This window comes from Ostrea edulis, chromosome 8 (assembly GCF_947568905.1).
Source record: "Ostrea edulis chromosome 8, xbOstEdul1.1, whole genome shotgun sequence".
NCBI lineage: Eukaryota > Metazoa > Mollusca > Bivalvia > Ostreida > Ostreidae > Ostrea > Ostrea edulis.
The window spans coordinates 58670604-58696534 of NC_079171.1; the positions used below are offsets into that span (position 1 = coordinate 58670604).

The following is a 25931-nucleotide window of genomic DNA, read 5'->3' on the forward strand; positions in this document are numbered from 1 at the left end:
TTTTTGTTACCGAAACTGAGAGGAATGCAACAAGAGAAGGGAAGGGTTGAAAGTAGAATGTGAAACAAACGCCGTTTTCTGTCTTCATTTTATCTCGGTCGATGAGGTTCCGCGATCCGGTTATCGTTTCCGGTTTGATTCTAAAATTATAGCGACCGGAAATTAGGATTATCTCCCTTGTCCAAAATGGAAAACGAAACGTGCTCGTGGTCCATTGAAACGGTTTTTGATTTTTTTTTTAGCTGCAATAATGTAGCCCTATCCAATTTTTTTTATTCTGACGTTTTCGGGATGAGGCTACAACTCCATAGGATCTCCGTAATGGTGCAAAATAATTTTATGAATAACCGATAATAAACTCTGTGCATTAGATCTAGTCCCAAATGTTGTTTACACCAAAAGGAGTACCAACTTTGTGCTCGGGCATGTCTAATAAAGGTGTTTTTCATTAATTATAATGCGCAGCATGCAAAATTCTTCGTCTGCTCCGTCATGCTTGTTATCGCGAAATCTCGTAGGTGGATCTAATGAAAAGGCTTAACATTGAGAATCGGCGCGAAAATTTAGTTACTTGAACCACTTCGACTAAGAAAGGAAATCATATTGTTGCAGTCTGCTGTTCGGTTTTTAACTTGATATTAAATCTAAACCTTTTCAATACCGACGAAATAGCTTTCGCCTCCATACTTGTCCATTGATGTAAATACTACTTTATATGGCATATGCAAATGACTTCACAATCGGAAGTTGAATGTATTTGACGGAGAGTGACCCAGATAGATTATCAAGCTCAGATCTTGTACCTATCAGTAATCTTATAGGAGCAAAAGAAGACAGAATAGTGAAGTATGTTGAAGATGTCAAAGAAAAGGAACGAAATAAACTAAAGCAGAAGAAATTGTTAGATAGTTTTAAAGACAGTCCAATATTGTTACTAACAATTGCTGAGTTAAAGGTATTGCACACACACTTTCAAAAGCCAACAAACACTGGAAGAAAATCTAAGGCAGACTTTTTAGTTACTGTGGACAAGGAAATCAAAAGTATAAATATATCTGATACTTCTTTATATGAGACACTGGAAAAACTTTTCCCTCAAAAGTTTAGGAAGTCAAAATCGTGACATTGAATTTCAGAAATTTGCAGCTAGTTTTACCTATTATTTTATAGACATGGTTTTGAATTCTAGGTATTTGTTACCGATATATACACAAGTCAGTGACTTTTTTAAAGCAATATGCAATGGCCTTTCTTGAACAGTCATATTACAATTAAATTTGACAAATGCTTTATCCAATTTTTGAATAGCCATTTTTAAAGAATAATTGTCTTTGTCAAATTGGCAACTTATTCGGATTGGCATTATTATTTTCAATTTTGTGTCCACCCTGGGTGATTTGGTATATAAAAAAGTTGGTGATTGTTGTGTAGCATGCCAATTCAAATAATTGACTTAATGTTGGAGTATAAAGTACCAAAGTTAGAGTTTGGACAATCTATATAGTTTTGGTTGTGCACTGTTTTTTGTATATAGATTAGAACTGTATTTTGTGTTGAAGTTTAAAGAATATTTTTCCAATCATTAAAACTTGTTCTACCTATTCATATTAGTATTTGTCATCTTATGTTGAACTATGACTACAGAATTATTGATTTTAATGGGGTTACCCAACACCATTACTAGCATAAATTTCGCTCATTTAATTTTCTTTAAAATTTGTTTTATACTCATCTACTTTGACCAATGAAGGAAAATTTATATTAATTTCAAGAAATTTCAACCACACATTTTCATTTGAATAATTTCAATAGATATATACATGTAGAAATTTCATCAAGCACACTTTTGATCACTGAGATGCTCTAAATTTGATATCAAATCGAATTAAAAGGTTTAGCTAATTTTTACAGAGTTATTTCCTTTGGGTGTTGGGTACCACCTGAAATACACAATTTTGGAGAGGGATACAAAAGTCTTCAACTGTCAGAAATGGATCAAGTCCCTCAGCTTTTTATTATCATTTTCCCAAAGAAGTTGTTGTTATTCTATAGCATTTGGACACTCTCTAAAATCAACTTCATTCAGTGATGACTGTTTATCAAACTTGGTACATAGTTTTTAGAATGACATAGAACCCTATTATTTTTTTTTTACAAAGGTTAAGATCACAGGATCCAGTTGTCATTCCATAACATCCTTGTGAACAATGCAATGAGCCGTAGTGTAACAAATATCTAAGACATCAGTGTTGCAGAGACACATTTTCTTGTTTTTTAATACTCAAAATACTAGTCAATTTTAAAACTTTTAATAGTTGTTTTTGAACATTTACAATACTAGGCTTTTTATGAACAGGTAGACTTATAAAATTGATTTAGTTCATCGTGTTTAAGAAAGACAGTCTTGATAAAATAAATCGATGGTTCTATGATCAAGCTTCATTGATGGCCAGTTATTTGAATGGTGATGAGACCCAAGATACTCTTCTCTTTACTATCATGCTTGGGAACATCTGAAAATAGACCTCTATTCAGGGGTTATACATAGTCATTCATACATATTGAATTTAAAGAAAAAGTGTACTATACATTCATTTCACTTCTATGGGTGGTGCCGCACTATCTAAAATTGCTTCTGTGAGTGGTCCCTCATTACATTTTTATGCTTCTATGGGTGGTTACCCAAATTTTAAAGTGCCTTCCCCGGGTACCTCATATGTTTTAATGGAACAGCCCTAACAGAATTTGATGAAAATTTGTAGTTAATAAGGACACACTGTGTAGATGTGCATATTCCCAGAAAATTCTGATTCAATTATTTTTCTTGGAGTTATGCCCCTTTTGAATTTTGAGCCCGTCTGTGCTGTTCTTGCGGCAATGCATAGCATTACCATTCATTATGTGAGACATTGTTAAGCAATGTTGGAACGTGGGGTATGTGAACTTGATCACTTTTACTTCCTTTCATTAGTCAGGTGCTCTAACCATTGAGCAACCATGACCGGTCTATCCGAAACCCCTATAATACTAGTCACATGCTCCAGTCATTGAGCTACCGTGACCGGTTTATCTGAGACCCCTGTATGAGTCGGATCTTTTAACCATTGAGCTACCATGACCAGTCTATCAGAGATCCCTGTATTACAAGTCAGGTGCTCTAACCATTGAGCTACAGTGACCGGTCTATCAGAGACCCCTGTATTATTAGTCAGGTGATCTAACAATTGAACTACCATGACCAGTCTATCAGAGACCCCAGTTGTACTATTCGGGTGCTCTAACCATTGAGCTACCATGACCGGTCTATCTGAGACCCCTGTATTACTAATCAAGTGTTCTAACTATTGAGCTACTGTGACTGGTCTATTGCAGACCTTTGTATTACTAGTCAGGTGCTCTAACTATTCAGCTACAGTGACTGGTCTATCAGATACCCGTGTATTACTAGTCAGTTGCTTTAACCATTGAGCTACCATGACCGGTTTATCCGAAACCCCTGTATTACTAGTCACATGCTCCAGTCATTGAGCTACCGTGACCGGTTTATCCTAGACCTCTGTGTGAGTCAGGTGTTCTAACTATTGAGCTACCAAAAACAAAAAAAAACCCAACTATTGAGCTACCATATGACTAGTTTATCTGAGATCCCAGTATTACTAGTCAGGTGCTCTAACCATTGAGCTACCATGACTGGTCTATCAGAGACCCCTGTATTACTAATCAGTTGCTTTAAGCATTGAGCTACCATGACCGGTCTATCGGAGACCCCTGTTGTACTAGGCAGGTGCTCTAATCATTGAGCTACCGTGATTAGTTTATCGTAGACCCTTGTATTAATATTCAGGTGCTCTAACCATTGAGCGACCATGACCGGTCTATCTGAGATCCTTGTATTACTAGTCAGGTGTTATAACCATTGAGCTACCATAACCGGTCTATCAGAGATCCCTGTTGTACTAGTCAGGTGCTCTAACAATTGAGCTACCATGACTGGTCTATCAGAGACCCCTGTATTTCTAGTCAGTTGCTTTAACCATTGAGCTACCGTGAGCGGTCTATCGGAGACCCTTGTATTACTAGTCAGGTGCTCTAAACATTGAGCTACCGTGTCCGGTCTATCAGAGACCCCTGTATTACTCTAACCATTGAGCTACCGAGACCAGTCGATTAGAGACCCTTGTATTACTAGTCAGGTGTTCTAATCATTGAGCTACCATGACTGGTCTATCGGAGAACCCTCTATTACTAGTCAAGTGATCTAACAATTGAGTTACCGTGAGCGGTCTATCAGAGACCCATGTTGTACTAGTCAGGTGCTCTTACCATCGAGCTACCATGGCCAGTCTATCCAAGACCCCTGTATTACTAGTCAGTTGCTTTAACCATTGAGGTACCATGACCGGTCTATCTGAGACCCCTGTATTACTAGTCAGGTGCTCTAACCATTGAGCTACCTAGACTGGTCTATCTGAGACCCCTGTATTACTATTTAGGTGCCCAGTTTTTCAGAGACCACTGTATTATTAGTTAGGTGCCCAGTTTTCAGAGACCCATGTATTACAAATCATGTGCTCTAACTATTGACCTATCCATAGGCTGATATTAAGATGAACCATGGATATCGATCTGGATAGCTCCGTGGTTAGAACATCTGACTAGTAATATACGGGTCTCTGATAGACCGGCCACTGTAGCTCAATAGTTAAAACACCTGATTAGTAATACAGAGGTCTCTGATAGACCGGCCACTGTAGCTCAATAGTTAAAGCACCTGATGAGTAATACACGGGTCTCTGGTGCACCGGCCACTGTAGCTCAATAGTTAGAACACCTGCAGATTAGTAATACAGGGGTCTCTGATAGACAGGTCACTGGCTCAATAGTTAGAGCACCTGATTAGTAATACATGGGTCTCTGATAGACCGGCCAATGTAGCTCAATAGTTAGAACACCTGATTAGTAATACAGGGGTCTCTGTTAGACCGATCACTGTAGCTCAAACGTTAGAACACCTGATTAGTAATACACGGGTCTCTGATAGACCGGTCACTGTAGCTCAATAGTTAGAACACCTGATTAGTAATACACGGGTCTCTGTTAGACCGATCCCTGTAACTCAATAGTTAGAACACCTGATTAGTAATACAGGGGTCTCTGATAGAACGGCCACTGTAGCTCAATAGTTAGAACACCTGATTAGTAATACACGGGTCTCTGATAGACCAGCCACTGTAGCTCAATAGTTAGAGCAGCTGATTAGTAATACAGGGGTCTCTGTTAGACCGGTCACTGTAGCTCAATAGTTAGAACACCTGATTAGTGATACAGGGGTCTCTGTTAGACCGGTCACTGTAGCTCATACGTTAGAACACCTGATTAGTAATACATGGGTCTCTGATAGAGCGGTCACTGTAGCTCAATAGTTGGAGCACCTGATTAGTAATACAGGGGTCTATGTTAGACCGGTCACTATAACTCAATAGTTAGAACACCTGATTAGTAATACAGGGGTCTCTGTTAGACCGGTCACTGTAGCTCAATAGTTAGAATACCTGATAAGTAATACATGTACACGGGTCTCTGATATAGACCGGTCACTGTAGCTCAATAGTTGGAGCACCTGACTAGTTATACAGGGGTCTCGGATTTGATTTCCAGTTGAAGCACGAGTTTTCTCCTTCCTGTTACATTTACACACATATATATATAAACATGTAAATATACCACACACTGTAATAGACTGGACATTTTGTAAGATAATTAAGTTCTGAAATACAGACAATTGTTGACAATACAGTTAGATATAATTACACTTTGTGTTTTGTAGGACTGTGGAGTGTTGTGATGTTATTGATGGTCAACAGCAGACTGTGACCTTGAATGTGAAAATCTGTGATGAAGATTGGACGTTTGGGGTCACTCTCTGTTACAGTACTACAATTCTAAGTAAGTACTCAGTAATAATGTAAGACTGAACTCTGTATCATGTTTATCTAATTTATACATTGTAAAATCAAACAGATATTGAAATACATAATTAAAGGACACATGACACAAAATATTATTTGTCTGTAATCATTGTCTTTATAATCCTTAAGTCAGATTATCACACTGAATCTGTTAAACGAGCATCTGATAACAAGACACAGCTGGAAATAGTAATCTGTAAACACCAGCCAAAACAGTTCTCTGAGCAGTGGGGACAGTTAATGAGATAATAGTCACGTGTGTGTTATATGCGTCAGAGGTGAGCTTCTTGCAAATTCTCACCGTAACGTAACGTACTCAATACAATGGCTGAAGACTTATCAGAAGGATTTTCCCTTGCTCCAGAAGAAATTAGACCCTATAATTTTGACTTTCTGCATTATTTGTATTGTCTTCTAGACCAGTGTGACCACACTTAACACAGTATTGAATTTCACTGCACTGAACTTCAGCATCAACTGTCTTGAAACCTATTTTTGACTTTCCTGTTTGTATTCTTCTTGTTTTTGTTTTGACTTTAATGTCAGGAATAAACACCTGGATGGCTTTATCAACTGTTGATGGCTCAAATTCTGCAGAAACATTACTCAAAGATGAAGGGGTTACTGCTTGAGTTTCAGAAACATCTGCATCTACATTTACACTTTCTTCTGCAACATTATGATCACTGAGATCAGTATCATCACTTTCTATCATAGTCTCTTTTAATACCTGTTTTTAAATATATACAAAGTCATTTAAGAAATAACAAAGATTCAATTGTAGTAAAATATTCTTGAAAATCATGTAATAAACTTTAAACTTTGATATTCACATTTGCAGCAGATTTAGGTTGTTGACCCCCCCCCCCTCCCAAGTTCTAAATTGCTAAACATATATAGATATGTACCAGTATGTATATCATGTATATATTGAAAAACAAATCCACAAAAATTCTATACATGTCTAATGCATTGACATCATGGCATTCTGAACCCCTTATCTATAAAAATGTATCTCACATATAAATAATGTAAGAAACCTACCATAACATAGGGATTATAAAAAATGATCTTAGTTTTCTTTTGGTAACAATTTTCTCTAGCTTTGCACCCCCCTCCCCAATTTTAAATTTGAATCCTGATACAAAATACGAATAGTAAAAAGCAGTTAACTTGCAGCACATGCGTAATCATATTGTAAAAAAAAGAAGTTTTTTTTTACCTGAAGTCTTTGTCGCTTTTTATATGCACCATACCCAGATGGTTTTTTCTCAGTATTTGATGAAGTTGAACATTCACCTTGGGTAGGCCACTCAACATCGGGTTCAGCATCATCTTTTAACTGAGCACGAGCATTAGGATAACCTAATTCAGCTAAACGGGGTGGATAACGAGAATACTGATCTGGCGTAAAGTGTTTCTTACATATTTTACTGCATTTGGTTAATGTAAGGTCTCTTCTTCGACAGTAATGTACCCATGCTTTTTGAAGACCTGCATCTTTTGGGAAGCGAAAAAATGACACATTTTTGTCCACTTTTGAAGAGGTTGAACAATTATAAACAGCACAATACGGCATCCTCACAAACTATATGAATAACTCTTAAGATACAAAGAAATATGAGTGCGCATGTTCTTTGTTTATGACTTAACATTTAACGCATTACTGGTAAGTAGGGAAACTGTTTGTCTTGATCAGTGATACGAAAGATTTATAGTATCTCTTCTGTAGAAGCATTTAGCATCTCTATGCTGTAGCTCATCTCTGACGTCACCCCGACTGTTTCCGATCTCTGGGGTTTAGAATATGCATATTGAGGTCAGGCTGCTTATCAGTACAGTGTTACAGCTTTAGCTGTGAAACGGATGCGTGTTTAACAGATTCAGTGTGAGAATCTGACTTAAGGATTATAAAGGCAATGATTACAGACAAATGATTTTTTGTGTCATGTGTCCTTTAACAAACAGAATAATTAGTATTTTATCACAACACAAGCAAGTATATGTGTACTTGTATAGATGTACTATAATTCAAGGCTACACACAAAATACTGACAAAGTGACTTAGTACATCACAAGAACTGATATACCTTTATTTACATTTCATGATTAACATGTGTCTAATTGTATATAGATAATTAACTAGTAAACAATCTAATTATTAATTAGTATACTGAGATTAGATATAATAATACAGATATTGTAAGATATAATTACTAAACAGCAGTGAGAGACTAATGTTCTATCTGTTAAACTCACAAACACAAGTACATGTTAATTACACATCACAAACTCTGGGCTGTAATTAACACAGGGCTGTAATCAACAAGCAGATGTAATCAACACAAAAATGCAATTAACACTGTGTTTAGATGTGTAATTAACAGGGTTTTTAGATGTGTAATTAACACTGTAGAGCTGTGTAATTAACGCTGTGTTGATAGATATTGGATTTTCTTCACTTTAGCAGTGTCGCACTCAGCCACAAAGAGGTCTCTGATGTCCACACATAAACCTCATGGATACTCTAAATCACAGTGAATGTAACGGAGGAACTGTCCATCCTGATCTAGGATGTGGATACGGTGATCGTGATAGTCTGCTGTCAGGATGTGACTCTGGCTGTCTGTAGTGATACCGACTGGACGAAATGATTGCTCGGTATTAGAGGGATGACCAGTGTATCTAAATCAGAGTTTTCCTGACTGATTGACCACCACACTGCACTAGCTCTTTAGTCAGTCACACAGATATCCAGGTTCTTGTTCTCACTGATGTATTTACTAGTGTAACGACTAGATGAATAGAGAGGACGACCCTGATCATCAAACTGAATGCTTTGTTTCTCTGTGGAGCCGGAGTAACGCACGACTTTGGATTGTTTGTCATCATCACTGACCATGGTAACCAGGATATCATCAGAGGCGGTACAGCAGACAGAGACAGGTACCCACCCCTGTAGTATGATCACGGTCTGTATCTGTTTATTCTTAACTAAGTTTAAAGTTCTTTTATTAGGGTCAGTATAAACAAGATATCCGTCCCGTGTCACTGCTATGTATGTTGGTTCGTTCCCTGACTTGGTTTGTATTGGTGTCAGTAGTTTACTCTGGAGGTTGAGCAGCTTCATGGTTTCGTTATTCCCGCGTGTCCAGACTTGATCTTCACTCAGACAGCTTACACTGTATAGTCCGTTATACCAAGTGTCTATGGTGGCAGTGACGCGCGGCTCATCAAGCAGTGGTTTGACTGGAGGAGGCGATACAACTTCTGCTGACGTCATTGGGTCGCTCTGTTCTGTGTTAATGGATAATGGCGGCAGAGAACCAAACATTTCATTGAGCTGATCTTTGTTTATTTTCTGAGCAGACAAACTGGGTACTGTAACTCGGACTTTAGGCGGTAATGTTCTAAATTCGGAATTCCTGGATTTGTAAGTAGAGGTTAAGGAGACGTCATTTGATTTTAGGATTGATTTCAAGTCGGACATGATCTGTTTGAGTTCCGCTATTTTCTGTGTGATTTCTTCTGTATTTTTATTCAGGGTAGATAAGTGTTTGTTTTTCATCTCCCGAATGTCGGATTTCCGCTGGTTGACAATGGCGGTGATCTCCCGGTGTAAGATTTCTCCTTGTTGATCGGCAATTGTTGTCAGTTCTCTGTAATTTGTTTCTAACTCGGATTTCTCAGTTTGCACATCGGACGCCATTTCTTCATATCGCGGGTAAATTCTGGTCTCGAGTTCGTCCAGATCTTTCTGTAAACTTTCTGTTTTAACGCTGAGTTTTTCCAGAATATCTGATATATCGTGACCTTCATGTTTACTTGAGGAGACGCAGGTAGAACAGACAGGAATGTCACATTTCTCACAGTAATGTTTACAGAGTTCGTCGGCGTGGTCTGGACATTTTGAGTAGTTAAGAGACTTTCGGTATTTATAGAGCACGACTTTGTGTCTGATAGACGAATCCGAGAGGTGCTTCCCAACACAGGTCTGGCATAGATTTATATCACAACGTTCACAGTGACTCTGTAGGTGGGCAGTTTTACAGAGGTCACACAATAGGATGATCTGGGCTCTGCGGATCGGGTCCATTTCTGATATCCGGGGTCACATGAGTTCACTGTTAATGAAAATAGGGAATCTTCATTAAAGAGTTTGTCTTGTTGAACCAGATGCCCAACTAGAATTACAGTATGTTATATAAACTGCCACCATTTACATCAGAGACGTCTATGCATTTTGAATACGCCCCCCCCCCCCCTTCTTCTTAAGAGTTATGTGAAATTATTTTAAAAATGAGCAGATCTATCTTATTGATCACCCAAATATGGATATCAAGTTTGTCTCACCTGAAAATCCAACAAGGCCTCCCTTTTATTTCGACCTTCCGTCTAGTCCTGTGATTAAATACCCGTGCGGTGCGTCATATACACTATCTGTTTAAATAGAGTTTTAAAGTTTGTTTTGACCTAGTTCATGTTGGGTAGCGATGTCAACATTGACGTCAGAAGATATAATTGTATCAATGCATTCATTATAGTCCGTGTAGAAAATAGTCCGTGTACAAAAATACTTCACAATATCAATTGTGCCTGTGTACGGGGTGGAGGGGGGTGTTCATATAGTAATGGGGGGGGGGGGGGGTCATATAGTAATCACTACTACTGTCTCAGTTTGGACAGAGTTTTATATAGAGACAACTCTTGATTTAGGCGAAGTACTTACGGACGTAGCATTGAGGGGTTTCTATCGTGCCAAAGACTAGTTTGCATTGAGGGTTGTTTATCGTGCCAAAGACTATGCTTGCGCGACGTTGTAAATTTCTTCTCGCTATTATCCAGTGTAAAATTCCAAACAAACTTACATGTATGTGAGTGACGTGTGACTTTCACAGAAATAAACAAAGTCCAATTGAGCGCTTAGTGAAGGAACAATCACTACCTATATATTAAACAGTTTAGATTTGACACGGTACTGAGATTGAAATCATTTAGCAAATGTAAGCAGTAAACATCGTATCTATACACCGGGAATCATGGTATTGTTAATTTATTCCAAAACATTAAAGCGAGACATTGTAAACATTTAGAGGCAAAATCCAACGTCTGACAGTCGGGGGGGGGGGGGGGGGGGTATATTGTGTAGGCGTCCATCTCGAGAAGTTTGCATTCGTATAGTATAAAGATATTTCCATTGCCGACTAAGGGCTGCGAAATTTGGGCCTATGCTTGGAGCTTATGGCCTTTGAACGGGAAGGGATCTTTGCTGTGACACGTGCGGCTCCTATCTGAATGACCGCTCCATTTAGTCACCTTTTACGACAAGCAAGGGGTACTAGGGATCTACTCTATCTAAGATCCTTACGGACTGTGTGTAGGGGGGGGGGGGTGAAATGATATGCGACTTTGATTTCTGAAATGTAAACATAAAGCTTATAAAAATTATCGGAAACCATGTATCTGGGATTGAAGTGTTCCTGTGGTTTTAATGGCACTTTAATCAACAATTTGAATCCACGCTAGCTAATTGTTTTTTTTTTAATAAGATTACATTGCTTATTGAAATCATTGTCTTACCATCTTACCAGAGGGCTCGTCACTCAAGCTTTCACTTACATGTCATTCATTCCCTGTAAATGCGATACTTACCTGTATACAGATAAACAATACGTAAATTACCTGTGTATTTTTGAAGTGTGAGTAAACCTTGCACCACGCGCCCTCTAGTGAGGAAATGACACGAAATACGTTACATGTTTTTGTATTATTACTCTTTTTTTCTGTTATAGATTGAGTTGAGTGGAACAATGAACCTCCAGATATCTATGTACATTTACACGTGTATGATTAAACTTATGTTGCACTCGCGCATGCGAGCTTATCTTATATTGCGTGTTTGAGTTTTATTTCATAAATAGTTTAGGTTCTGTTGTGAAAGAAGAATGATATGTGTTTAGCTCACATGACGCTGGTCCGTCTGTCTGTCTGCAAACCTGAGCTGAAAGTTCAAGTAAACTCACCTTATCACAATTTTTTGTCTGTCAGTCCGTCTGTAAAATTTTCAAATATTCTCCAAAACAACCGGACCAATTCAAACATAACTTGGTACAAATGATTCTCAGGTGACGAGGAATCAAGTCTGTTCAAATGAATGACCCTGACCTCTTCAAAGGGGACATAATCCAGAAAAGCTAAAAATATAGTTCTATTCAAGAATCACTGAGTCAGAATAGTTGAAATTTACATGAGAAGTTTCTGATATGAAATATATTCAAGATTGTGTAAATCATGGTTCCTGGGAATAATTTTACATGCAGATGTATACTAAAATATTTTAGAATCTTCTTTTCAAGTGTAGACGAAAACCATCGTTAATCCATAGGTAGTGCGGATTCGTTTCTTCAAATTGCACCACCATGAAATAGATGGGGCGTCAATAGGGAATAAAAGTTGTATGTGAGAAGTATAGAGACACACCGTTAGAAACAGCATAAGGTCCGGTCCATGATTAATCGTAGTGTTGTGTAAGTATCTAAAGGTGTTAAAAGTCGGGGCCCGGGGTAGTTAAAAGTCAGGACCCGGGGTAGTTCAAAGTCAGGACCCATAGTAGTTAACAGTCAGGGCCCGGGGTAGTTAAAAGTCGGGACCTGGGGTAGTAAAAGGTCAGGACCCGGAGTTGTTAGAAGTCAGGACCCGGGGTAGTTAGAAGTCAGGACAAGTGATATTAAAAAGTCAGGACCGGGGGTAGTTAAAGTCAGGATCCGGGGTACTTGAAAGTCTGAACCCGGGGTAGTTAAGACAGGACATCTGGGTGTAAGGTGAGTCCACAATAAATGGTTAGAGTTTTTCATGGAAAGATTTAGGAAACTTCGCCTATCAAGCCACCTATGACGTAATAGAAGCATTGCTTTCGCCGCTGAATGGTAAAACTACAGCGCTTTTGAGTTAAAAAGAAATGGAATTTGAACACACTCCCTCACAACGTTTTTCATTGTTATACAATATGTTACCAATATTGATGATCATATCAGGACCCCACACATATATTGATATATTTTAATACCCCCGCAACAAGTTGTGAGGGGAGGGGGTATACTGGAATCACGTTGTCCGTCTGTCTGTCCGTCCGTCTGTAGACGCAATGGTTTCCGGGCTCTAAAACATTATCCTTTCCACCTACCGTCACCATATCATATATATGGACTACCCATGGGATGAAGATGTTCCCTATCGATTTTTGGGTCAAAAGGTCAAAGTTCAAGCGTACTGGACATCGAAGTAGCAATATGGTTTCCGGGCTCTAAAGCGTTATCCTTTCCACCTACAGTCACCATATCATACATATGGACTACGGTACCCATGGGATGTAGATGTTCCTTATCGATTTTGGGGTCCAAAGGTCACTCGCACTGGATATCGAAGTAGCAATATGGTTTCCGGGCTCTAAAGCGTTATCCCTTCCACCTACAGTCACCATATCATATATATGGACTACCCATGGGATGAAGATGTTCCCTATCGATTTTTGGGTCAAAAGGTCAAAGGTCAAGCGCACTGGACATCGAAGTAGCAATAATGTTTCTGAGCTCTAAAACGTTATCCTTTCCACCTACAGTCACCATATCATACATATGGACTACCCATGGGATGAAGATGTTCCCTATCGATTTTTGGGTCAAAAGGTCAAAGGTCAAGCGCACTGGACATCGAAGTAGCAATAATGTTTCTGAGCTCTAAAGCGTTATCCTTTCCACCTACAGTCACCATATCATACATATGGACTACCCATGGGATGAAGATGTTCCCTATCGATTTGGGGGTCTAATGGTCAAAAGTCACGCGCACTGGACATCGAAGTAGAAATATGGTTCGGTTTGTCATGCCATTTGTTTTTTACACTCAGAAAAAGGTAGTTTATACCTATTACCAACACGGGTGGAAGAGGGGGAACTTAAGACCCAAGAATAATCAAATACGAATATTTTGAGCAAATTTACAGCCATAAAAGTGGAACGGTATCTTAGAAACCACTGCGGTAATGTTGGTACATGCATCAACAAGAACTCTACTGATAATGACGCCACCGCACATATCTCCAGTGTTGTAACAGATACACCCCACCCCACCCCTCACCCCGGAAAAAACAGGCCCGGGATAGATTTCCTCCCATAGGAGGAAAAAGCGCCCCAGCAAATAATGTACATGTACAGAGTCGGTATAGAGTTCCCACTGGACGGAGAAACCGCCCTGATATAAAATCCCCCTCCTGTATCCGGATTTCATTGTTAATTTGCCGTTAGCATCTATTTTCAATAGAATATCTAAGTACGAAGCAAATGTGGAAGACTGTGGTGTCTTTTATTTAGATTTCACCGAGGTATATCGAATCGTCATATGAATGAAAATGACCATTGCTGATAGATAAAACGTCGTTGGTATATCTAAATGTCGAGTTGAAGGCCAAAACAAGAGGTTTTTTCTTCTCGTGCATAAGCTTTTGAATAAATATAGAATGAAGCAAACCCATGCAATAGTACATAACAATCAATGGAATTTGTTATTATTGTTATGAAGAGGTACATGTTATTAAAAGAGTTTTTAAAAAAGAAACAAATATGTGCTGTTAAATTGTTATAGTTTAATGAAAAAGATATGCGTTCATTAATACATGTATTACGATATTAAAAAAATAAACGAATATTTTTTAAGATGCTGAAGTTTTGTTTTCTCGCTGAAAACTTTGAATTGCATATAGTAAATGTAACAGCCTTCCCAAAAGACTTATTATTAGGATTTTTGTAAAAAGTCGACTAAAAGATATACAATTAAAATATCTGAGAAAAAATGAAATAGACGCACTGTATAAATTAAAGTAATTCAATTTTCCCGTTTATTCAAATTCCAAATTTTGAATTTAAAAAAAACAAACAACAACATTGATTTCTTTCCAAATTCACTATTTCAAATGTTAGATACTATTAACCAACGACAAAAACTTGGGATGTCTGAATTATTTTTGATATACCATTACACAATTTCAATAATTTTCTTTTTTATATAAAGAAAACATAAGATGATGATGGTGATACACAAGACCCTGCTCAAAATAATAAAACAATAATACGAACAATTCCTGGGTCTAGATAAGCAAGATAATTCTAGTAATAGAACTGGAAACGGATACATAGCTAAAATGTAAGAAAGGGGGGGTTACTGTCATCCAGGGTGAAATTCTATACTGGAATGGTGTTTCCTAGTCGGAGGGGGGATTGGACCCGGGTTAATTCTTCCTATGGGGAAATTCTATACCAGACCTATCTTTCCGGGGGCAATGACTATCCCGGTCTCGTTTTTTCTGAGGGAAATTCTATACCAGACCTATCTTTCCGGGGACAATGTCTGTCCCGGGCCCGATTTTTTTAAGGGAAATTCTATACCAGACCTATCTTTCCGGAGGTAATGTCTATCCCGGGCCCGTTTTTTTCTGAGGGAAATTATATGCTACAACACCGGGTCTATGTCCTAAAATTATCTCAGTTTTAACTTTATTAAGAGAGCAAAACCACAGACAGGGTAAAAGACATACTATCCGAGCGGGCGACCACCATACCCTCTAAATACAACCGCCGCCGATCACACGGATCTAACGCGAGTCTCAGCGGTGCTTAATACTAACTAGTCTTAAAACGACAATGAGAGAGGGGGCCATTTCCGACCAGGCCACTCTCAGTTTGTGTTTGCGATGAAGCCATACCCTTCCAAGAGACAATTTCTTGTAAAACCCGTGTATTTCAAAACTCGGACACATGAGAAGACGGGAGTGTTAAGTTTGATACATTTTTCTTACTCACTCTTTTATTTGTAGGAAAGTGAACACTTACACGGGAAATCCATGTCTTATATTTTTTTTTTTCATTTAACCAAATCTTGAAATTTTAGAAATGAAATAAAAAATTACTTAGATCTAAGTACTAATTAATCTTCGTTAATATTTAGTTCACTTATGAATTCTTACCAAAAAAAAAAAAAACACCTGTGATAAAGATTTATTTTGGAAATCATTTCATTTATACTTTAACAAATTATTTAATGTCCGTGTGACTGGTTTAATTTGTCTCAGTAAATTTTTTAAAGCCTATATAATGCTTCCTGTCTAACTGTGTGCTTAAGTTTTGAAATATCCGGTTTAGATTAGGGACTCTTTGTAAACACTACTCGAAACATGACAAATTTGGAAATATACCTTCTCTCTCTCTCTCTCTCTCTCTCTCTCTCTCTCTCTCTCTCTCTCTCTCTCTCTCTTAAAAAGAGCTAGCAGTTTTGTATTAACCTCGCATGAGAACACGGATCTTGTTTTTAATCCATACATTTAAACAAAACTCAATCTTCTATGATACTTAATAGATCAATTAATTCCCTTGCAAAAAATGTTATTTGCATTGACTTTGCAAATCATTTCGTTTGTACCTTAACAAATTGTTAGACATAATGTTCGCGTGACTGATTCAAATAGTCTCGTTAATTGCTTTTTAAGTTTCTGTAATTCTTTCTGTTTACCTGTGCGCGCGAGTTTAGACTAGTGTCGCGATAAACGCCACCCGAAACATGATCAAATTAGAGACATCCACACACACACACACACACTCTCTCTCTCTCTCTCTCTCTCTCTCTCTCTCTCTCTCTCTCTCTCTCTCTCTCTCTCTCTCAGAATAATATGCTATGTTAACTTCCCACTAGAATACAAATCTTGTTTTAAATACACACATTGTTTGCTATACATTACTCATGCTTATAACGCAATTCATACCCCCTCCTCTTCAATGCTGCATTAAAAAGATCATCTCCCTTACCATCAGTAATCACATACGTATTGAAAACGTGAAAAAAAGAGGATAAGAAATACGTTTACGTGGGAAGAGGGGTAACTCTTACTACAGGTCATGAACATTTGACGGGACTGAAAAAGGTAGCAAAAGAAACATTGGGGCAAGTACCATATTTATGAGCCGGAAATATTTTGGGAAATGTAACAACTAAATAGTATCAGAAAAGGTGTTCCAAAGAATCTCTTTGTTTGAAAGCGCGAGAAAATTACAACGTTAAGGATAGTAAAATTTAGAAATATTTTGATCGAATCCGGAGATGAACGAACTAAGTGAAAAAAAAAATCGCTAATTACATAAAGTAACAAGTTATCGGTAGCTCAATAATATAACTAGTCTTATAAGATTTTAACTTAATTCACAATTCCAAAATCAATAGTAGACTGCGTTCAAAATCGTAGCGGCTAGCCTAGAGGCTAGATATAGCAGATGATTTTTGCCATTTTACACTTTATCGTCTTTTTGTTATTTCCAGGCGAAAAGACAACATGATGTTTAGTAACCTTTCGTCCCGAAATAGCGAAAAGACGACAAAGTGATATTAGTAGTTACTTTTCACCTCAAAATAACGAAAAGACAACACATTGTAAAATGGCACAAATCAGCCACCATACCTAGCCCCTACTCTTGAACCCAGACCAGGCTGAGGCCAGGCTATATACATGCAGAGTTTACGTCAATCGGAACATCGCTCGGCCTATTCCGGGAAGTTTACGCTGGTCCGATCGATCGATATAAAGACTTCACCTCGACTAAATATAATTTCATTTCCGTGCATGGCGTTGCATTTAAAATTAATTAATTAGACCTCTAAATGGAATATATTTGTCATAATGCTGCACGAGTTATTTCCCTCTGAATGTAGGAGACGCACATCACGTTCATAGCGACAATATAAGTATTTAGTATATCCGATTTACAATTCATAGCGTCAATATAAGGATTTAGTATATCCGATTTAAGTGCCTATTAAGGGATTTTTCTGTAATTATTAAAAACTAATACGTGACTGTAAAATAATTTTAGTCATTGATCTTATCTATGTGTTCATTTTGTGATTTTTTTGCAGGCAATGTTGGGTCAGGATTCTGTAAATATTAGTCGTCTACATCTTTTTGGCGAGGATCAAGATATTTCTAGCATATAATCAATTCTTCATTATTGATTTTCAATATTTTGTACAACTAAAACACGATTAGATATGCAGACATTACATGTGCAACCAACGCATGTATATAGGGGGAGGGGTGGGGGTGGGCGGCGGAGGTTTGCAACACACCCATATCCCTTTGATTTTGGTTTTTAAAAGAGTGCGAGAGAAAGAAAGAGATTGATCAGAGTATGATATTTAGATTTTTTCAGGAGCATTATTACTGCATCACATTGATTGTAGGATAAAAATCAAAATTTAAATAGTTAGTGGAGGGGGAGGTAAAACTCCTGTAAGTTTATGTCACCCAACTTCGATTTTCACACCCTGATTATCCTTATCTTCAACATTCATCAAGTTTAGTTTGAAAGTGGCGGAGAGGTGATGGAAATTATGTGAATTTAGTATTTTATGTCAGACAATGAACTTTTGATCACTTTGTAAATCAAATTTTTGATAGCTTGATGATTATTGATATTAGGTCTACAAATGGTGTAAAAAGAACACCCTATATTAGCTTTTCACGGGCGTATTATGTACCGTTGGCGGTACTATTGTATTTTTTCGCTATCCTGTACAGGTAAATGCAAAAATGCTACAGTATAAAAGTGATGTGTGCTATATCGGGCATTTTGTATGGGATATTTTGCTTGGAAGTTGCTTGATCTATTAATGAATAATACTATAAACATTTCATCGATGAACTGTCAGAGACTAGCAACACCCCAGAAACGGCAAGACGTATTTAACTATTATAAGAAAGGAGGTTATTCTATATTATACAGTCATTTACAGAACCTGGGGAAAAATGACTGCCACTGAACATGACGATCTTCTACTGACAACCAAAGATCCGACAAATTCATCAACATTGCAAAGCTCTGTATATCCAGATCTTGATTCAGATCCCTCCACAGCAACTAGCTTACTAGTGAATTCTATTGGATGTGATTTCCATGAGGAAAACAACGAGTTTACACGCATTTTCACTTCAGAATCTGTGAGTAGTAATTACGATCAGTGCAATACTCAAAGTAACATTAATGACAGTTTGGCTAATTCAGAGTTCCCTAGCTCTAATGATGTCATTCTTCAACAAACAGATATCGAAAGGTTAGACAGTTGTCTACAAAATCTTCCGAAGGACATGTATATAGCTAAACTGTTAGATACAAGCTCATATAATGAGGACATGATATGTTGGTACCGGAACGTTCTTTGTTCTCGAGCAAGATCACATAATGATTGTCCGAAAGGTAACCTCCTAAATAGGAAATCAACCAAAAGTGCTCAGAGATATGCAGGAGATTGTTATGTTTTACATATGTTTATTCAGGGTGACAAGACAGGTATTGAACATGTGTTTGACAAACAAAAAATGAAGGCGACAGACATGTCAAAAGTCGATATCATAGAGTTAAGAGTCGTTGTACAATCATTATTACAACGAGTGAATGATTTAGAAACTTCTATATCAGCGAAAAACAAAACCATTGACAATATGAAATCAAAACTTGAAAGTTGAAAGTTGAACAAGTTTTCCTGCCGCGAGCCCCGCCAGACGAAGTACATGTAAAATCGTCACGGTCTAGGAAGAATACACTATCCGAACACACACATGACAGTCGAATGGGAACAGGAGACAAAACCAATAAGTTGTTTAGGTCAGTACAATACAATGGACAAGCCTGTGTTACGTTTAAAAAACTGCGAGATATTATTTATCAGGGATCAACATGGAATCAACAAACTCTGGTATCCAAAACTACATCCAAAAGAAGGGGGCCAGAATTTCACATTTTGTACTTTTAAAACCGAAAGGACGTTTTCTTTCGGCAAAATTAAATGTTTCTGCACAACATTCAGACCTAGTGGAAAATGCCGATTTCTGGCCACAAGGTGTACGATGTCGACAGTGGCTTAGCCAACGAAGATGGGAAGAGAAATGTGGGTCAAACCATCAGAGTGATGATTGGTGAAGTGAAACCAATAAACTACAACAGAGAATGACATCATATTATTATGATAAAGTTAGCTAACTTTTTGCCACTTTATTTGCCTCTTATAACCATCATGCGTGTGCTAACATGGAACTATGTGTTTGTCATCTTTATTAGACACTACAAAATGCGATATAACTGTTATATCAGAACACAAGCTTGAAAATCAACACAACGGTAAAATGTATTTAAATACCATTCACAATGACTATTTCAACATTGTCAAAGTAGATACCAATGATACATATACAGAAGGCAATAGTTATTTCATTGGCAAGGGTGGTGTTGCATTTTTGATCAGAAAATCACTTGTGTATACAGTTAAAGAAATTCATGTTGACTCAAAGAGAGTTATAGGACTGGAACTGAAATGTGGTAAGGAAAATGTTTATATTTTTGGAGTTTATTTACCAGTAGATAGCAACATAGATTCTTATATTGACGAACTTAATATTGTTGAAAGTTTGTACAATTATTACAAAGAATATGGCTACGTCATGATAGCAGGTGACTTTAATAGTAGTTGCATTAGTTCATTACATACAAATGCAAACAAACATGATATATTTTCTAGCTTTATGATCCGCTGTGGTATTATTATTCCTACTGTTCATTTTGATATTTGTGGTGAAAAGTTTACTTTTGCTCCAAAACGCACAATGTTAGACTATGTTTAATTTCACCAATGTTTAACAAACTTGTTTTGTACAAAGTATATGAGCAGGGTTTGTTCTCAAGTATTTCTGATCATTTACCTGTGTTTGTGGAGCTAGAAATTCGTAATACAAACCTTTTCTTAGCTTGCCCTAACTTACAAATACCGGCATGGCATAAGGCAAACTCCGACAACATTGTACTATATAAGTCACGGAACGATGCTTCCTTAGAGAAACTGCAAACTCGTCAAATTCAATCTGACTCCGACGCAAATTCATTCTTCGACGACCTCGTCCAAATTCTCCTAAACAATGCAGTGTGTAGTATACCTCATTCTAATTTTAATCCACACACACGCCCCGGGTGGACAAAAGAGATCAAAGACCCCCATGCAAACGAAAGGAGACTACGTCGCATCTGGATATCAGAGGGAAGACCAAGAGTAATGACTCACGAGTCATACCGGCAATATAAACGCGCCAAAAGACAATTTCCAATTGCATTATATACGGAGTACGAGCACCATATGAAAGAGGTCTATCGTGAACTGGATTCTGCAGCTGAATGCGATATTCGTTTATTTTGGAAGCTTGTAAAACAACGAAAGAAGAGAATTACACGAACCTATCCAGAAATTCATGATGATAACGGAAATGTGTACAACGACCCCAAAAGCATTGCGGAGGCCTTTGTCAAACACTATAAACACATATACACTCCATCTGAAGATGATATATTTGATAAACAATTTCTTCAGGACATCGAAGATAAATATAAACAAATAGAATCACATTGCTCCAAAACATCAGGTGGCATTCCCGGTGATCCAATTGTTTTTGTTGACATTTTCCCAATTATCGACAAACTAAAAAGAAGGAAAGCCCCAGGCCCAGATCAAATTACATATGAACATATAATATTTGGAGGAAATTGATTAACATCATGCATTATCAAACTATTTAATTCGATCATATCTCAGGGCAAGATACCATCTGTTTGGAAGCAAGGAATCATTGTTCCCTTGTATAAAGGAGGAAATAAACCTAAAACATCCCCAAATAGCTACAGACCGGTTACCCTATTGCCATGCTTCCTTAAAATTTTCGAAAGTGTCTTGAATGACCGAATCTCAAAGTTTATTCTCCACAATCATTCCTTTCCTAATAAACAGCAACAGGGATTCCAAGAGAAACTAGGTTGCCTAACTGCGTCTTTCAATTTAAAAGAGACAACCAATTACAACTTAGAACAAGGTAGCCATGTCTATGTAGGTTTTTTAGATAGCTCCAAAGCATTTGACACTGTCTGGCGACATGGTCTACTCTACAAACTGCAGAAGTTAGGTGTAATTAGCAAATGCTGGTCGATTATTAATGATTGTCACATAAATACATCCGGCTCCGTTGTTGTAAATCAAACACAATCAAGATGGTTCAATGTGCTACAGGGTGTATATCAAGGTGGTGTGTTGTCCTCATTCTTATATTTGGTATTCATTGATGAATTATTTGATACCTTAGAACATTGCTCTACTTGTACAAAGCTATTAAATGTGGCAAGTAACTGTCCCATATTGGCAGATGATATTTCTTTGATAGGCCTAACACCAATATCTTTGCAAAGTATGTTAAACATAGCAAACGAATATTCAAAAATATGGCAATTCAAATTCAACGCTGACAAATCCTGTATACTGCAAGTAAGTAAGTAAGTAAAAGTAAGTAATTTTTATTTAAAGTCGGAACTAAACATGAGCTAAGAGCTATTTAACCGACTATATAGCATTAAAAAAACACAAAGCACTAATGATATATAATTGCATGCATAGACATGAAAACAGAAATTTGAAATAAAACAGGACGCATACATGTATACAGACACCACAAGTCATGCATATATATATACGCAGGGACTAGCTATATTAAGATGCGCATGCAGCACTGAAAACAGTTTGCAACACAAACATAAAAATATGAATATATGCATAGAATAAATAAATATGCATACCTAAGAAACAGAGCGGAGTAAAAATAAAACAGTAAAATTTGTACATGTAAGCTTAGAAGCATAGTTAGAAGTTAGATCAAAACTTTAAGATTTAGGCAGGAGAGGCTGGAATTTGCATGAGCTGCATTTACAATTCAATTCCCCATACCAATTTTGAATATAATTTGAGAATAGATTATATGATGTAATATTTCTTGCTTCGTTTGGCAAAGAGTTCCAGAGCTTTGCTGCCTCATATCTGAAAGATTTAATCCCGTACCTGGTTGTTCTAGGTCTTGGTACTTTCGCTGTATTTGTATATCTAAATTTGTATGAATGGTTTTTTATAACAACTAGATGTTGTAAAAAAAAATGGGGACAGTTTGTTGATAATTTTAAAAGTTTCTAAAGCTATTGTTCACATTCTTCTGGTTTTCAGTGAAGGCAATTTATATTGTTTTAATAGGTTTTCGTATGTACTTTTATAGTCACCATAGATAAACCTCAGAGCTCTTTCCTGAATCTTTTCAATTTACCAACAATTTTATTTCTTCATCACATGAAATTTTTATCCCATCTAATTAAAAAACTATGTTTTCATTGTGTGTTTTGTTTCCAATAGAGATAGCGTGGAATTTTTCTGGATTTGCCTGCATTTTGTTTGATTTAAACCATTTAATCAGAGATCTACTGTCATCTTGAAGTGCTGTTATTACATGATTTAAAGATTTATCTGATTTTGATAAAGTATTGTCATCTGCATAGTTGTAGAGATTACATTTATTTACAAAGTGAAAGAGGTCATTGATAAAGATGTTAAAGAGTATGGGGCCGAGGATAGACCCTTGTGGCACACCTTTGATTATATTTGACATGATGCTGGTGTGCTCCCCTACTTTAACACACTGTTTTCTACATGAGAGATAGATACTCAACATCTCTTGTGCTGCTTTTGAGAGACCATATGCTTTTAGTTTAAGAAGAAGTAGTTCATGAGGAAGGCAGTCAAAGGCTTTACAATGGTCCATTAAAATTGCTGCTGTGTACCGTTCCAAAAGCAGACATACTAACCAGGATTGCATATGGACTCTAGGGGAAAAACTATATCCCGTGTGGACTCGCATACTCATTTGGGTATAATTGTGAATAATAAAGGATCTCTGTCAGACCATATCAAGAATGCCTGTGAGAAAGGAAAAAAATCATTCTACGCCTTAACAGATATCGGCTCTCCATATCTCAACCCTTTATCATTGTCAAAACCGTACAAATCCGTTGTGCTACCTTCTGTTCTGTACGGTTGTGAACTTTGGAACAACATGTCAACAGCAGATTTTCAACGTCTCAAAGTGTTTCAACATTCTATTTGTAAATCGGCGCAGAATCTCCCGCGCCAAATACGATCTGACATGTGCGAAAGTCTTTTCAACGTTATTCCAATCTCAGTGGAAATAGACGCACAGAAACTTCTGTTCTTTGGTCGTTTATGTCGGATGTCCAGTCAAGCTCTCCCGAAACAAACTTTTCTAATTAGACTTTTTTCATACTTAATGAGATTAACAAATAACCAAGTAGGATTTATACCTGACTTCGTCCAGCTCCTGACCATATATAACCTCATTGACTACTTACATCAGTGGATAGAGAACGGTTCCTTTCCTTCCAAACAATCCTGGAAAACTTTTGTACGCTCTGCTACCACCAGAACTCATAGAGAAATGCGATACCTGAGAATGTCTTCTGACCATGACTTCTCACGATTTCTTACAATTTTTAACGGGCGTCAACCCTCGTCATTTTGGTACATACCTAATAATTGTTTCGAAATTCGATTGTGCAAATTCATTTGCAAACTGATTACTGATCGACGTCGAGATTCCCCGGATTATTGTCAGCTGTGTGGAGTGTGTTTTTCCTAAATCTATTTACACATTGTTTGTTCGTGCTCAATAACTGCCGACATTCGAGGTAATTGGTGGAATGACATCACAAACAACCATTGCATTGATCTCTCTGCAGAACTGTGTGGCCTTACAGACAAAGATATATACTGTATTATCCTGGGTCGTATATCAAATACTAATTTAGATCCTTGTGATCTTGAGGTTTTTCAAATTAAAACTTCAAATTTTTAAGCAACGCTACAGCCACATATCAGCGTTACATACGTCATCTGCCAGTGATGGCTAACTAATCACTCAACCGATCTTGTCAGTCTGTATGAAAATATTTATTCTTTCTTCTGTATCTGTTCATTGTATATATCATCATCATCACCCTGCTTATTATCATTTTGTTTTCCTCTATATTTTGTCATATATATGTAATTGCATGTAATTAATATATCTATATTCAATCCCATAATGAGGAAATAAAGAATGAATGAATGGACAACCAAAACACGATTAGATATGCAGAAATTACATGTGCAACCAACGCATGTATATTACAGAAGCTGATCTAGAAGGGAGGGGTGGGGGCGGAGGTTGCAACACACCCATATCCCTTTGATTTTGGTTTTTAAAAGAGTGCGAGAGAAAGAAAGAGATTTATCAGAGTATGATATTTAGATTTTTCCAGGAGCATGATCACTGCATCGCATTGATTGTAGGATAAAAATCTAAATTTAAATAGTTAGTGGAGGGGGAGGTAAAACTCCTGTAAGTTTATGTCACCCAACTTCGATTTTCACACCCTGATTATCCTTATCTTCAACATTCATCAAGTTTAGTTTGAAAGTGGCGGAGAGGTGATGAAAATTATGTGAATTTAGTATTAATTGTCAGACAATGAACTAAATCGAGGTAAGCACTGACAAACAAGTTGATGGTACAGGGATTTCAACAGTCTCGATTGAAGTCAGCATTTCGCAAAGTCTATGGTCGTTATAACGATCTAGTTCGTCAATACAACCTTGCATTGGGTCAAATGCTGTCTGACGTGTTTCATACCGATTGTTAAGCCGTTCTTGGCACACTGATTTTGACTGCGGATAACTCCGTTTACCTGATCAGGATATGGGGCTCACGGCGGGTGTGACCGGTCAACAGGGGATGCTTACTCCTCCTAGGTACCTGATCCCACCTTTGGTGTGTCCAGGGGTCCGTGTTTGCCGAACTCTCTATTTTGTATTGCTTGTAGGAGTGATGAGATTGATCACTGTTCGTTATCTTCACCTTGCAAGCTGACTATCCCAGTGAACTCGAAATCTTTGTAAACATAATAATTTGCTATCTACAGGAAATGCAAGGGATCGCGTTTGAATGTCAATCCAATGTCGGGA

The 25931-nt window shown here is 37.4% G+C and overlaps 1 protein-coding gene across 1 annotated transcript in view; it reads right to left on the reverse strand.

Annotated features, from left to right (window-relative positions):
- Positions 1-25931, reverse strand: part of LOC125663411 (receptor-type tyrosine-protein phosphatase mu-like) — a 177569-nt gene that overhangs the window by 97225 nt on the left and 54413 nt on the right. The window lies entirely within an intron of this gene.